The sequence below is a fragment of the Zootermopsis nevadensis genome, unplaced genomic scaffold (assembly GCF_977971745.1).
Source record: "Zootermopsis nevadensis isolate Lab colony 2312 unplaced genomic scaffold, Znev_1.0 Znev_ptg000021l, whole genome shotgun sequence".
NCBI lineage: Eukaryota > Metazoa > Arthropoda > Insecta > Blattodea > Termopsidae > Zootermopsis > Zootermopsis nevadensis.
The window spans coordinates 3,186,482-3,203,359 of record NW_028259153.1 but is presented as its reverse complement, the minus strand read 5'-3'; the positions used below and the strand labels follow the sequence as shown (position 1 = coordinate 3,203,359).

The 16,878-nt window shown below is 33.2% G+C and overlaps 1 long non-coding RNA gene across 2 annotated transcripts in view; it reads right to left on the bottom strand.

The window, feature by feature from the left end:
- LOC110840752 (uncharacterized) overlaps nt 1–16,878 on the bottom strand; it is a 68,572-nt gene that overhangs the window by 41,481 nt on the left and 10,213 nt on the right. The window contains exons 2-3 of one of the 2 annotated variants that reach the window (XR_002546984.2): nt 16,677–16,865; nt 1,202–1,899 (exon numbers count right to left, since the gene is read on the bottom strand). The exons of the other annotated variant lie outside the window; for it this stretch is intronic. This is a non-coding gene — a long non-coding RNA (uncharacterized LOC110840752). Of the gene's footprint in view, nt 1–1,201; nt 1,900–16,676; nt 16,866–16,878 lie in introns of those variants that run through there. 2 annotated transcript variants of the gene reach the window in all.

Sequence of the window (16,878 nt, the reverse complement as noted above, 5' to 3'; positions counted from 1 at the left end):
AATTTACGATATAAGGCAATAAAGTTTCGTAGCATGTATTTCATATAATAAAACAATATCGATCCTAAAGTGAATCTTTTTCACTCGCAACCACAGATTAATCTGCAAAATCCACATTGTATTGCTAAGGAAATCATCTGTGCATTTGCAGATGTGCCCAGCTCAATTAAGTTTTATCCCATTCTTTACTGCTGACCTAAATAATGTAATTCTGTTTTTTTTAGAATTATACTGCCTGTCCGATGACTTCTTTACATCGCTCTGGCATCATCAGTCTGGTTCTGTGTAGTACGGGCTCCTTGGCAGAGCAGTTTTGCCTAAATATCGCTTAAAATATTTATATATTTTTGTTTACCGTTAAATCACAATAAAATAGTAAGATAAGATAATTAAAATGATGGTATAAACTGGTATAAACATCAATAACACCACCTCAACAAATAATGTTATATTAATAATATCTAAACACAACTTCCATAAAATATACTGAGAAAGATGATAAAATTATAAAATTGTAAAAACTATAAATAATTGCAATTTTAGTTTAAAAGTTTATAATTTACACCTGATGACGGTTTTATAAACCGAAACATGTTGTGAAAGTTCCGATGTAAATCGAATGCTCGATATGGAACATAAGATGATATTTTAATCATTTTAATTATCTGATCTTACTATTTTATTGTGATTTGACGGTAAACAAATATAATAATTATTTTAATTAATATTACAATATGACGCAGCTATCCTATCTCATAAATATCGGTGTAAAGTTTTATTAATGTTGGTCTATTTAACGAGCTTATTTCATTGACTATAGCGTCGAATGATAAGAAAATAATTACTAATAAATAAAGAATTTGGGATGACATAAAAAGACAGTAGTAGCCTAATGCAGGGTACTGTATTAGAATTTGTCTGAGGAACTGAGGAAAACCAAGAACATCTTAGGAAACCACGATCGGTTTGTGGTGATTGTATATAGTGCAACCCTAAAGTGGTAGGACCATTGGTAGACACGAGAAAAAAAATTGTTAAGAAAAGTTCATAAAGTTGGTCACAGATGTACCTCAATAACAGCTAATGGAGAAGAGAGACCACGGAGTTAGTTGCTGTGAAGTTCTAGCAAATAAGAAACCGAAATTAAATAAGTTAGTATTATTTCTGGAAATGAAATATGGAACTTTGGCTGATGGCTATGTCACTTTCTAGAGGGGTCAAAGTTAAATAAAACTATATTTTTTTGGTTCTGGGTCATGCCAACAAGAAATTCTGCTGTCATTGAAGACTTGTATTAGGTTTTAAAAGTAATTTAAAAGGTTTAAAAACTTCACACAGAAGCAGTTGAGTTCGTACGTCCCTGAGCTAAAGTGAGATTAGTGATAAGAAATGATTTTTTAATTAAATTACAGCCACTCCGATTCCATACAAAAACCGCATTTATTCTTAAAAACGAGTCAGGATTTGATGGAAAATATTATGTGAAGTTTGTATTCATGGAGGTAATCATGTACATGTACGACTTATCTGCAGGTGTCAGCTGTATGAACCTTATTCTCAGGTTTCAAAATAATCTTGACTCGTGTCATTCCAGCGAAACATTTTGTAAAAACGATGCTATAAATTAGATAATTTTCAAGATGCTATGTTCTAAAATGTTCGCTGCATCAACATAACTTCTGTTTCATAAAGTGTCTCAACATGATTATTCATCAGCAGACTTTTAAAATGTGTGCAGAGAGGAAAAAGTGCGGCCTGGACGTGACGCTGACTACTCACCCCATCTATTGCCGAGGTCAGGAGTGAGTAGGAGCTGTACTACATCTCCCCCGAAGCGCCTTCATGGTGGTTAGCAGGACAGTTGTTTTAAGAGATGCATGAATAACTGAAGAAATTCTTCTGCCGAAAAAAGAATAGTGAGATTCGAAAATCTGTTTAACTATGACAATAAACTGAATCAAATCACATATTTAGATATATCTGGATTGTTGAATGAATTTAAAATTTCTCTGCAAGGTTACAATTTGCCCATCCGTTAGCATAGCAATGTTTTTAAAATAAAACTAGATTTCCAAATCACACATCAGATTTGTCGTTATTGATATTCAATAAATTTCAAGAGAGGGCTTTGTGAAATGATTAATAACACTGACTTAATTTTTTTTCTTCTATTTTTGAAACTCATTTTTATTTTCTCAGACTTTTAGATTATTCAACACTAGTATAAAGTGAAGTTTTCAACACTTATTACATTTTTGTAAAATATCTTCTGCCTTCCCAACAACTTATCAAAATATTCACAGATGAAAAACAGAGGCACGTGGCTATTACGCGATGCTTAATATATGAGTTTTTTGTTTCATACATTACTGAATAAGCAATGTTACTGACCCTCTAACTAACTGGATTCCCAGAATTTTGTGGAATCCAAAGGTTCATTACTGATTTTACAAAAGCCCACCGTCGACATTTATCTTCTGTCAGATAAGTCCAGTCCAAACTCTTATTTTCTTAAGGTCGATCTTCCATTTAAGCTCAGGTTTTCTGAGTGGCCTCTACTCTTCAAACTTCCCAACAAAAATGTTAATACTTTTCACATTTCTCCCATGCGTGCTACGTCCCAAGAGTAACGAAGTGACAGGTAGATGAAGACAATTTTATAATACAGAGCAGAAAAATGTGAGCTGTCCAGGAATTTTTTTTAGAATAATAAAACCGAGATTGAAATTGGTGTTGCATCTTGGACACATGGGGAGATAAGAAATGTCTACAAAATTTTGATTGGAAATCGTGAAGGGACAGGTCAAGGACCAGTGGATCGATCGTGTACACATGATAATGCAACTTCCGGGTTCATAAATAGCGTGGAATTTAGCTGGTTAAGAAAAATTTTACTCCATGATTTTGTTCATATTTCGAGAAGAAAACAAGTTATAGAACTCCTTTTTATGTGAAACCACTATCCATCACAGCTCCAAAACGATATCAGAAACGTAAATCATACATAAGAAGTCTGCAATAAGAATTCCGTATTTACAGTCATCTTAATTTGTCGAATCATTTGTATTTCTTTTAATAACGTTTTCTCATAATACACCGTCTTCACTTCTTATATTGGATTTACTTACATTAAATTTGATGCTTCAATATTAATATTCTCCCCCTGTTTCTAAGCAGGACACAGTGAATGTATTCATTAACGTAAACGTACTCATATGTTATCAAATATATTATTTTATTTTCTATTTCTAATTTATTAATATTCATTTAGTCTTTATATTATTTACTTTACAGGATGATACAAAAACAACAACAAAACGTTCACCCACACAAAATCATGTTAAGCACGACGTACATACGGAACAACTTCGAATACGATATTAAAAAAATACAATAAAATCTATAAGAAAACATCATTTGAAATCTGATAAACATCTGACTAAAAGTTGCATTTAAGAAATTATATTTAAGTTTATATAATTTTATACACCTGAAGATGGTTCTTTTAGAACTGAAACATGTCGTGTAAAAATTAAAAATTGATGATCTAATGTAAATCGAACATTTCGATAGAGAACATCGTATAATATATTTTAAATGTTTAAATGTTAATTATAGTAATATTTTAATAGGAATTTTATTGTGATTATACTGACAAGATTTAAACAGATTTTGGAATGTGTTTTGATGGTGAAAACGGAATTATTTCCCTACTGACTCTGCTAGCATGTTTTTCATTGCATTTGTTATATCATGTTGTTGTTATGATGATGATGATGATAGTTGATGATGAAGTCCTTCTTAATTAACAATTAAGAAATTATCGTGAATTAAAAACTTGGAAGACAATAAGCTGATGGTTTCAGTGTAAACAGACGACGGAGGCTAGAATTAGACTTAAAAATTAAAGAGATAAAACGGGAAACAAACAAGAGAGTAACGGAGAGGTGACACGGAAGTCTTGGTTCTACAATTTCACGGACTATTTTCACCCGTTGTAGGTAGGCATCGCTGCAACACAGCTCGTTCCAGAATCCGAAAAGCAAACATCGCTTAGGTGCTCTTTAAATTCACTGAGTCAACTGACCACAAGCCAACCGACCTCGACGGATAGAAAGATCCATTCCCTCCATACTTTGTTACATGCAACTTTTAGTAGCCCGAAAAGCGTTGCCATCAACACGATAGAACCCGTGTGTCACCGGGATGTTTGCTCACCGAATGACGAATAGTATTTCAGTTATAAGGTATTGTAGATGCGTCATATTGTGATTTATATAGTATTAAAAATATATTAAAATTAACCGTCAATCACAATATAATATTATTAAAAAATTAAAATATCATTTTACGTTCCCTATCGAGTACTCGATTTACATGTGAAACTTACACGACATGTTTCTGCTATATATAGCCATCATCAGGTGTTATGTATTAAAACTTTTCACTAAATTACTGATTTTTTTACTGATTTTTAAATGATTTTTAGTCTTCATTTTTCTTGTGATGTTCTTGTCCTTTATATTGTTTCTTCATTCGTTGTGGTATCACATGTCACTAATATGTTTGTATTTCGTATTTCGTATTGATGTAAATGTTTTGTATACGGACTGTGAAGTAAAGGTTTCAAACTATTAATGAAAATTGAATATAGAAAACAAAATAAATAGTTGAAATTAATCATGTGAACTTACCCAAGAAGTAATATCGTATCAGGTTTATGAGAGATCGGAGATGTTGTGATGCAGAGGGCAGGATGATTTATTAATTACCCTTACATTCTGAACACAGTCGTTTATTTATTTATAGTTTATATTATCGATGCTTTTGTCAGTAATTCAGATAATATAGCGTTGAAACAGTCGTCTTAAGCCGTATTATTATACGCTAGACTCTTAGGTAGTGTGTCTAATTACCACATTTTTGTCAAAACATCCTGTGAAACATGTATTTTACTTTAGCTTAGTGCCAGAACTCTTTTACAAAGACAGATACTTTTCGGGTGGTTTCAATTTTCTCACGTCATTATACAAGGCTTTGTCATGAGACGTACAGCCGAAAACCGTGGTCCTATTTCGTAGTCAGGAGGTTAAAATATAATCCTGATACGCGTTACTATAACCAATCACTACTTTCCAATTCTTCCGCGCTGAGTTTTCGCTAGCTTACTCTCGATTATATTAGGATCATAATGGAATATTATATGAGATTAATTAAGGAAAAAATTAATTACTGAATTAACAGATACTTTGGGCGCCATAGGGTTAATTCAAAGTTTACTTTCGTTGATCTTTAGATCGTTTGTAGCTAGATGGAAATAAATACGATTTTTTTGTAGAATATATGTCACCTTAACTACTTAACTAATCATATATATACATATATATAAACATATATAGCAATTGGGGTGGATTTTGAACGTGGGAGCGGATGTGCCACCTAAGTTTCCAAACGCATCATAAACCCCACAAATGGATCATAACAAAATGAAAAATTTAGAATATGAAAGCGCATAAATACTGATAAATTAACTTATAAACTAATACTGAAATTAATTACATTATAAATCGTTACCAAAAGCATATAAGCTTTATATTATAATAAACCTGAATATTAGAATTGATTAAACGAAATCAAATTATGATTTTATGAGCGCTTACAACACTCATTTCCATCTGTCACCTTAGGTTGATAACCTGAATGTAATCTTATAACGTTGCACGCTGTTTCTGTATAGAAAAAGCCGCCATAGGACCACCCAATTATTCATTATATACAGTATTTCTCTCTCACAACACGTTTCGATCAAAATGTACCATTATCAGGTGATTAACACAATAATATACAAAACAGTAGCTGACTGAACTGAATAATTTATAAATTTCGATGTGTGCAAGTAATATCTTATGGACAAACTTTTCATGAATAAAATTTTCTTATATTATCACCATTAAATATTATTATAATTATTAACAAAAAATTACATATATTATCCAGTGTCTTCCATAATATATATAAATTTTATTCTTCGATTTAATTAATATTGTCTTTAACAAACTTATTAATTTTATATATCTGTCATTTTAGTGTCTTTGAGTCGTGTCTTAGGCATAGCCCAGCTGGAAGTCGGTTTCGACAGCAATCCGATAACCACGGATTTCAAATGATAACCAAAGTGGCCCTCACTCGCACGGTAAAGGTTAGAATCACCGGAATATTTCTACTATTATATCGGTCACTTGTACCATTTTATTTAATCAGATACGTTTCATCTCGCAAATCGGAACTGTTAATAAAACTTCTACAAGTATCTAATAATATCCTGTCATTACAAGCTATTACAACAAGAAATGAATGATTAAGTGTTCTTAAAATTCTATTATAACCACAAAGCTCACAAAGATCTCTGCGTGTTTATTGTAAAATTGTCTTCCTTGTGTGAAATAATTGTCTCTAATAAGTGACAATGTGGGAATTCATTAAGAAATTTATAATAGAAACATACTATTAAATTCATTCCTTTCTCCCCCACGTACTTTGAATTTTAGGTTATTAGGCGAGAGAAGGAACATATGATCTACAAATATAGTATTAAAATATATTAAAATTGTCCGTCAATCACAATAAAGTAATATAAGATAATTAGATAGTTAAAATATTATCCTTTGTTCCGTATCGAGTACTCGATTTACATATGGAACATTCTCGACATGTTTCGGCTTTAATAGAGCCGTCATCAGGTGTATGTTATAAACTCTTAATTCAATTACTAATTTTTAATTTTTTAATTTTCTTATCATTTCTTCGTTTTTCTTGTATCAACTTATTTGATGTGTTATATATAACATTGATGCAATCGTATTGTCGGAGTGATGTTAATGCTGCGTATATTGGTCTGTGAATTAAAGGATTCAAAACCATTAATGAAATTGAATATAGAAAACAAAATAAATAAATGAAAGTGAACGTATAAACTTACCAGAGAAGTAATATCGAAGTTGTAAGAGGAGAGATCAGAAGTACATCGTATCGGAGCGAGGTTGGTTATTGACTGCGGTGCTAGTGGGTGAAAGGTGGTTTGTCAGGGTTGGGGTCAAGGTACTGGAGTGCATTAAAAATGGGGTTGTTAAGCAAAATGTTATTGTCATTAAGGCATATGTTTTGTTTATAAGTCTGACATATGTCGAGAATGTTCCATATGTAAATCGAGTACTCGATAAAGGATAATATTTTAACCATCTAATTATCTTATATTACTTTATTGTGATTGACGGACAATTTTAATATATTTTAATACTATTTTTAAATAAAATCACAATATGACGCACCTACAATATATATGATCTACAATTTAAAGCGGAATGCAAATAGCAGAAGAGATTCGAATGGATTTTGGTACAGTACCACCTTAAGTAATAATAAACAAGTTATCACGATCATTTCAGAAGAAGATGAAGATTAAATCTGGTACGGAAGCCGTGAGGCATCAGACGACTCGTCAACAGCAAGGATATGAATGAACTTTCAAAAAAAATACACGTCAGCTGAAGAAGGAAAGAATAATCTTCAAAAATATATTTAAAGGTTTCAATTTGATGTAGTCTAGAATAGCTAGGAAGAAAAATGAAATTACACTGCCACTGTAGAATAAAATTCATCGAATACATGTCTCTGGAAGGCAGAGAAAATCATTTTAGCGCTTAGTGGGTTGTAGATGATTGTGACAGGAAAATTTTATCAATTTCAAGCTTGTTAAGGGGGAAAAAACATGAAAAATAACAAGAAACAGAACAGATAAATCTGACACATCATTTCCGACAAATCACAATCCTCTATCACTCATTGCTAACAGCAAGTACGAGGTGCGATCGGAAAGTTTCAAGACTGTGTCAATAGAGGGCGAACCGGATGTAGTACGAGCTTCTGCCTTTAGGGGGTGCGGCCTACATTCATAGTGAATCAGTGTGCCAGCCGGCATCATCGAATTAGCATTTGTTTCTTAGTTACGGGCGTTTTGGTAGTGCATTACACCGACCATCCTGCGATTTCGGAATGGCGTGTGCATCAAATTTTGCAAAAGACTCGCCAAAACGGCTACGAAAACCTATGAAATGCTAAAGCAAGCATTTGGGGAGTCCGCAATGGGTCGTGCACAAACTTTTGTGTGGCATTCACGTTTTAAAAATGGCCGAATTTCTGTCGATGATGACGAGCGTTCTGGACGACCATCTTCGAGCACAACGCCCGAAAATGTTACGAATATTCGGCAGGCCATTCACGAAGATCGACGTTGTACCATCAACGACTTGTGCGACATTGTTGGGATAGGTTATGGGACCTGTCAGCTGATTCTAAAGGAAGAACTCCACATGCGACGCATCCTGTCTGAGGACCAGAAGCAGAATCGACTTCTCGTTTGTCAGGAGCTCAAAGATCTTGCAAGAACCGACCCCAACTTCCTTTCTAAGCTTCGTGTGACTTCTTCCTCTTCCCAAAGATGAAAATTCAGCCAAAGGGAAGGAGATTTGAGACGATAGAAGGAATTCAGGCAGAATCGCAGATGGTGCTTGACAGGCTGGCAAAGAAAGATTTCCAGGGATGCTTCCAGGCTTGGCAGCGGCGCTGGGATTGTTGTGTTCACTCCCAGGGGAACTACGTCGAGGGTGATGGATGAATTTAATACCTGAGATAAGTGTACGGGTTTTTATAAGCGCAGTCTTTAAACTTTCCGATCGCACCTCGTATAACTCAGTAAAATAATGGCGGAAACAAATTTGACTTGAAACTGTGCCGCGTACGAAATCGAATGACTCAACCCGATGTACAAAGTAAGACAAGTCCACCTATTGAAATAACAACGGACAGTTCACAGTCGCCTACTTTTAATACTGAGCTATAATAAGGAAGGTTCATCAGCAGAAATAATTGTCATTAACAGTAAGACCGACGAGGCAGCCACCACAATAGAAGGTTTCGTGAAAATGGATCCCAAAGTTTCTAGTTGTATTTGAGCAGTTTCAAAAATACGCTTCCAATTGAATATGTCCAAAAAGATTAACAAATGTTACAAACAATATATAAATAATGTCATAATGTTTTCATATTCATGTGTAAGTTATCCTTAGTTCGTGCTTAAGTTGTGTTTAGAAACTCCCAAATAATTTATTGTTGCAAAATATCGAATAATTTGAATATTTAAAAGAAATTGTACAATATTTTTATATTTTTTCCCTTCATTCAGAAGACAGTTATGTTACAAGGGATTTTATCATTTTGATGAGGTTTTCAATGTGTTAATTAGAGTTTACTTATGAATAAAATATCTTATGTATTAAGTGTAAATAAATTGTGTCTACATCATATCTTACAAACAGACTATAAGAATTTGCAATGAAATCTCCATACAATAATGATAAATTTCTTTAAATCCTTTTCATTCACACAAGTGTCATATTCGAATAAAAACCAACTGATTGAGAAATCTGTCGGTGCTTGGTTTCTGCTATTGTCCATGTAAATTGATCTCTTCCTGGTGGTAATTCTTAATCTATTCATTGAAGTTTAGTTTACGTAACGAAAGGCTGTTAGGACAGATTTCTAGAGTAAGGTGATACGTCGCCTTAAGATGTTGATTCGGCTTATCTTATATAATAACTATACCGCAAGGTACTATTTGGTTAACTCGTTTTGCATAATATTCAACCTACTGATGGAGCTTTATAATACAGCCTGTGTTTTGTTCCGAGTTATCAGTCCTTGTACCAATAGTAGTCCGCTTTGTGCCTGGTATGAGAGTACGTGGGTGTGTCCGTTCATATTATGCAATATGATATAGACTGTAAGAGGAAACGTTAACCACAGCTCGTTAGAAAGTTAATGACTCCCGGACGTCTGTAAAAATAAAAGTTTTGCGATAATGCTAAAGATATCTGAGGAATCACAGTATTTCTGTCGTATGAATCTTTTATTCTGAACAGTATAAAAGCACATAGTAGGCCTTGGACGAGAAAAAGGTCTTCTTTCCATTTTGTGCTAACATAACATTAGACTGTAAATATGGGAAGTTAGCGTTTTTCGTCGAAAGTGAATTATTTTAACCAACAGGATAAGCCAAGTGGACACTTGATATGCTCGTATTACGAAGAACATAAAGATTTGCATACTAGTCTTCATGAACATGACCGAAATAGTATATACTTCGTACTAACTTGGGCAACAACATTGTAATACAGGTCGTAGTTTGTATAAGTAACGTCATTAGTCACCTCGAGAGCGAAATTAGTGCGATTCTGTTAAACATAGTTTCAAACTCCAACGAGAAAGATCTTTCTTTATCTTTGCAGTCTACAGATTGCACAATTTGGTACATATCTTACAATGGGAACAACATTAATGATCGGTTTAATTGATACAAGAGCTACAGATTCGAATATAACGCAACTGCGGGCGAAAAATTTTGAAAATGTCATTATTTTGAGTTGTAATTATAAGTTTACAGCAAGAACGTCTTAGACCTGTAGTGGTATTTTGTGCCTCGTTGATTGTAATAGGCCGTTTCCGTAATGGAAGAGCCTTTTAAGTGTGGTGAATGTTTAAAATATTTAAGGTTTAAATGCGTCATGTTTGTGTTTTATAATTAAAATATATAATAAAATTCAGGTCAATACACAAACTTTATTTACAGATGTTAAAATTTTAAAATTTAAAATTTAAAATTTAAAATTTGCGCCCATCATCGCCAATGAAGGCGCTCTATTGTAACATCGTTGTAGCGATGATTGGCGCAAATTTTAAATTTTAAAATTTTAACATCTGTAAATAAAGTTTGTGTATTGACCTGAATTTTATTATATATTTTAATTTAAAATATTTGTTTTCTTGGATACTTCAAATTCGTAATTGGAACGTTTCCGTTTTAATTATTTCTCTTTCGACTATTTAAGTCCATTTCATATAAATGACATAACCGTTCCATATTGTAGATATCTTAGTTTATAATTCGTTACAAGAGGTTAAATAGAAACACGTATATATACGAGATTATTAAAACACGTTCCTCGCATTATAAATACAGTATACATTTCGTATCAGTGTATTTTATGCAGTGTAAGAGAGAGACAGTGAATGAGAGAAAGTGGGTTCATCTGATAAATTTGTTAACATTCAGTAATTCGAAATTGTTACGTTTTTAATTTATTTCCCCAAATAAAATATGCTACAAAATTCTCTAAAATGAATTTATAGTAACGTTTCGTTTCAGCTTAGTGCGAAATTTGTTTTCAAATTTGTCAATATCTTAGATCAGCTTCTCAAAAACTATGTCATCAGACGGATTTAACGGAAGCTTATTCAAAATTTCAGTAGCAGCAAACTGGTCTTCCACAGCCGTAATCTCGATTGAGCGATCGATATAAGAGGAAAATCGATTAAGCAATTAATATATCATCCCTTAAACGTGTTTTTGTTTGTGTGCGTATGAGTGAATGTGTATGAGTACAAATTATAGGAGAAATTAGTTAGCTCCTATTTGCTCTCAACTTTGTGTTCATAATTTCTGATATGTTATATTTTATTACTCATTAGCCTTATGATTCAATTTAATGACTCATATATATCCGTGACCTTTATCTTGAAGTATACAATTTGAATATAACTGCAATCAACGTGTACAAGAACAAACTTCAATGATATGGAATTTAGCAGTGCATATAAACAGTCCTTTTTCAGTTTTGTTTGACGGATAATAATACAGCGTTAAACAAAGGGAAGGGTTATGTTTCAAGATTTTACTTTATGCTAGAATTCCACAGAACTAGGTACTATAAGGAATTGAATAACAATTGTTCAAAAAGTTAGAATTTAGTAGTTGTTCAGTTCGTCCGCACTTTCCCTCCCTAAGAATTTAAGATCTACCTTAGTATAATATTTCTGTCTACGCCTAGGTCAATTTATTTCTTCGTGAGATATTCATATTTCTGATTTTATCATCCTAATAATATTTGGCGAGTGGTAAAAGGTTTGGAAATCAAAATTATGTAGCGTAATGTCTCTCAGAGTTAAATATTTTTCTCAGCACCTTATTTTCAAACGTCCCCCGTCCAAGTTCATGTCAGGTTTTCCATCCACGTAAAACAAAAATTAAACAATAGTTTTAATCTTTAAATGTTTAGATTGTGGAAGGGAAAACATTAACGTAATTTTGATTTTTCATCCCATTTTCAATTGATTTATGAGATGTGGTCTTATTATAATTTTGGTTTCTTCTTTATTTATGTTCGACAGGCAGATAAAACGTTTATATGAGAGTATATACATCAAGGGTATTGCAAGATTACTTGTTATCTGCATCAGTATAATTGTTTATTAACACCCAGAAGATATTCAAGAGAATGAATCCAAATTATTTATATTTTAACAAGTTTAATTTTTATTTTCATTTTATTTATATTTTAATATTTTCCGTCAAATCACAATTTTAATAAGATAATAAAATATAAAATATTTAAAATATAATTTCACGTTCCGCATCGAATGGTCGATTTACAAATTGGAACGTCTCTAAATCGATCATTCGATGCGGAACGTGAAATGATATTTTAAATATTTTATATTTTATTATCTTATTAAAATTGTGATTTGACGGAAAATATAAAAAAATATTAACCTAATTCACAATATGACGCAAATATACTACCTTATTTTCATTTTAATTTGTTACCTTTGTTATTCTATATTCAAGGAAACCATTCTGTGGATAAAGAATAAATAAAAATATGGTTGTCTTCTAGACTAGGGTTTGATAGGCAACCTCTGAAACGTCTTTCAGTATCTATTTACTACACGGTATTACATCTCACAAGGCATAACAAAGTTTTCACGTAATGTGTTAGTATTTAATATACAAACGTGATTTAATACATACACTGAAAGACATTTAATTTAAATTCAACATAGTGTTTCTAAAACCAATAGCGTGGAAATATAAGAACGTTAATACAGACGTGAAGATGGAATTCAAAATTCGAAACATTTCGTTTGTGTATTAAATACTATGACGCTGAATGAACATCTTTTAAAGTAAAGACTGACAATAATAACGTATAACATGTTGAATAAAACTATCAACGATGAATCAGTATGTGTGTGTGATAAAGATAATATTACGAATTCTAATGACGAAAGATAAGATATTGCCTGATTCTAAAAATAACATTCGAAAATATAATATCATATACAAATTTGCATCACACTGGTTGCGGTTTACTGCTATAAGTAATGAGAGTTTGAAGGCATAGCATGGAGAATATATCCAGTAAAAACTTACTTATTTTACTCTCAGTCGGTCTGAGTGGTTGACATGGCTGCACCTTTGGTAGAACACGATCCGTGATCTGACTATTATGAACAGTCTGTGATAACAAGTGAAGATCACTGTAGACTAAAGGCACTTTCACACAAGGCTCAGTGAGCTGAAGATTTAATCAGTCTGGCTAACGCATTTATACGGGAAAAAACTATAGTAAGTTGTTTGTAATAGATACTATTTATTAATCATTTATGATATTTATGCTATAAAATATTACTATTACTCCTTCAAATTCCAACAAGATTTAATTGAATAAAAATTTACTTGGATATTATCCATCGTCTAGTAATAAAACGTAAAAAACTTAAAACGACGTTTCGGAGATGGGGCTCTATCTCCGTCTTCAGGTTCCTACTCAGTTTTACGTTTTTTACGTTTTATTACTAGACGATGGATAATATCCAAGTAAATTTTTATTCAATTGACTCTTCACCATCGTCAAGAAGTTTTAGATTTGACCAACAAGATTTGATGAACACTGTTAACACACTGAAAATATGTTGTTGGAGGGTCTGAGTTAAGTTGGTAACTCTAGTGGGGGTTAGGTTAGCCGACCTGTGAATTGAATATCGGCCCCTCAACTGTATGAATAAAAGAAAAGTTTATGATCTGATGGAGAGCTTCAGAAGAGATCGGCCCGATTGCTTAGCAAACTGGTTCTAGGCCCAAACATGTCAAATAGCACATCGATCGGAGTATCCGGGAAAATCGAATAATCGGCACTGAATAGCATCTAGCAATCCACGAAGTTAATCCGCTTTTAATTTCGTTGTGAATATAATTTTGATTTGTTACTGTGATTTCCAAATATCGAAACTTAGCCAAAACTTTCCCGGAATTTCGTAACTATATATTTTTTTTTATATAATTGTAATATTAATTCTTTCTAAAATTTGATGACAAGATATCAAGAGATTCTTTTGTTTTCTTTGAGTTTACTTCTCGGTTAATCTCATTTCTAAATCACAATAGATTGTTTATTATTTATTTATACTGAGGCCTTCATGTTTTCTCCTTACGTATTCACAGACTCATGTTATCCATTGGATTCAAATTCCTTCTAGATTTATTATATAATTCAAACAGCTTTTTAGAATAAATAAAATTTAATAGGGAAAGATATAAATTCTTCTTGTTATGAGATCATTCTGTATACAGATATTCGTTTGTGCGTTTTGTTAAAACCATGGCAGTGTACCCGGCTGTCAGCTGGCTCGTAGTTACCATGTCTTGGGCATTATGTACGGTCCTTCCAGCTACTATAACCTGTTTTCATGCGGTATCACAGTTGGTAACAGAGTTTGATTCCCGGGTCGAGTCCGCTTCTTGGAAGGGCACTGGCTGGACGCGCGTCATTTATGACGAAGACACTGTGTCTCATCCAATGTTGAGTTTTATACTGAAAGTTTGCTATTTGTATTTTTTTAACGAAGTGCATGAGTGAAAACGTAAAACTGAAACATGGTAGTGATCATGCAGATTTTCCTCCACACGTTAAAACTCCGAAACACATTTTGTAGTTTCATTTAATTTTAAACGAGGATGTTCTAAGTTATTTTAACTTGGATTTTACTCAGACGCTTATAGCGGTCGAATCTTGAATGGAAGCTGGCTACCCTCCTCCATATAGCTCCAAGGTTAAAAGTGAGTGTCATTTTATCACCGCTCTTGCATGTGTATCCATTGCGTCGTTCTTAAGCACATGAATGAATTTTCGCTGTGACCGATGCTTTACACGAAGTGAAAGTTTATTTTCTCAAAATCTGATCATAAAAATATGTTTACAACATAAAACATAAATATGCTTTAAGGTTTACACTTCTATCACAAATACCAGTAGAATTTCCGCGTTACTGAAGATGAATTCGACAAATGCTTAAATTTCTTATCAGTCTTTCTTGCCCGAGAATAGACCTGATTTTTCGCCTCGTAACACTAAACACTATACGAAAAAATTTTACTCTTAACACAAGAACATTTGTGATTAGAGCATTACCTACACTAATCAGTTTTAAAGATATTCGTAAGTGTCCTGCAGAAACAACTTCTGAGCATCTAACGTCTGCCTACATGCAAAACCAATTTTAATTACATCAGCGGGTAACTGTCCTATTTTTAAAAATGACTTAAACTTCGAACAGGTTAAATGTCTCTAAGATTCTGCCCCCTAAAGATTCTGATAAACTTTAAATAGCGCCAAGTCATAAGACCAAGATTCTTAACAGCGTTACCATGGCAATAGTTAAATAATCTATGCTTAATTATGACGGGCACAGCATATTTTATTATGAGTAAATTGTTGATGTGGTCAGTAGAAAGTCAAACTGTTATAATCATGGCGGCGCCGTACATTGTAAACAGTTCTTGAACTATGTTGGTTACTAACGTGCTCTGAACTGAGTTCGTGGTCTCTTCGCGTTTTAAGTTGGCCCAACTTATTTGATGGATAATTTGGTTACTTGTCTTTTCAGCACTGCCATCGAGGAAGAAGCATTAGATTTGTATGTTTTTATTATCGGGTCATAGGTTTGGTATGTGTGTCGGTTAAGGAACACATCCATCAAACACCACTGATGAATTTTCAATAAAAATAATAGTCAATCATTTTATTCTAACGAAACCAGTAAAGTTGTAGACCTTTTGTTAAAATACACAGGGACCTGTGAGGACATTACATAGAAAAACAATGATTAGCTCTATCTAGTGGTCCCAACTGTGTAGGAACCTGAAGACGGAGATAGAGTCCCATCTCCGAAACGTCGTTTTACGTTTTATATTTACTAGACGATGGATAATATCCAAGAAAATTTTTATTCAATTGACTCCTTAATAAATTTTTCAGAGCTTATAATAATAACATTTTTCTCCATGAAGTTTCATGAGTATTTTTTTTTAAAATTTGAAATTTCCCAACTTTTTTTATTAATCTTCAAATTCCTAATCACTTACAGACACTACATAAACACTACGAGAAAATCTGTTTCACGGTGATTCATTGTAAAATCTGACCCGGGGTTTAGCGCTTGCTGTGTATGGAAGTGGGTTATGTTGGCGAGATTCAGGTGAACACACTACCTCCATCATCAGGGCTGATTAATTGTGTAAGTAAAATTTGTATAATTAGGATGCAGAGAGTCTGGCCAATCCAATAGAGTCCACATCCTTTCCCCCTATAAATTGTCGACTTACACAGCATTCCTCACTTCAGATCTGATGACGGAGGAAGTATGTGCCTCTGAAACACAGATCCTTTCCTTATGGAAAAAGTAATATTGATATTAATTACAAAACTGTCCACTTATTTACTTACTACGTGATTCTGTAGTCCTTGAAGGACCTTCGCCGCCTCACATATGGAAAGTTCCTTAAAGCATTTAGATATTTGGTAGGACCTCTGGGTCGAGACCTCTCGGCAGCATGACTCGGATCAAGGTCCACACTCCAGACCACTCGGCCACTGTTGCCGTCTGTGTAATATCTTCCTGTGCACTTTTCATATCTGGTTCAAATCA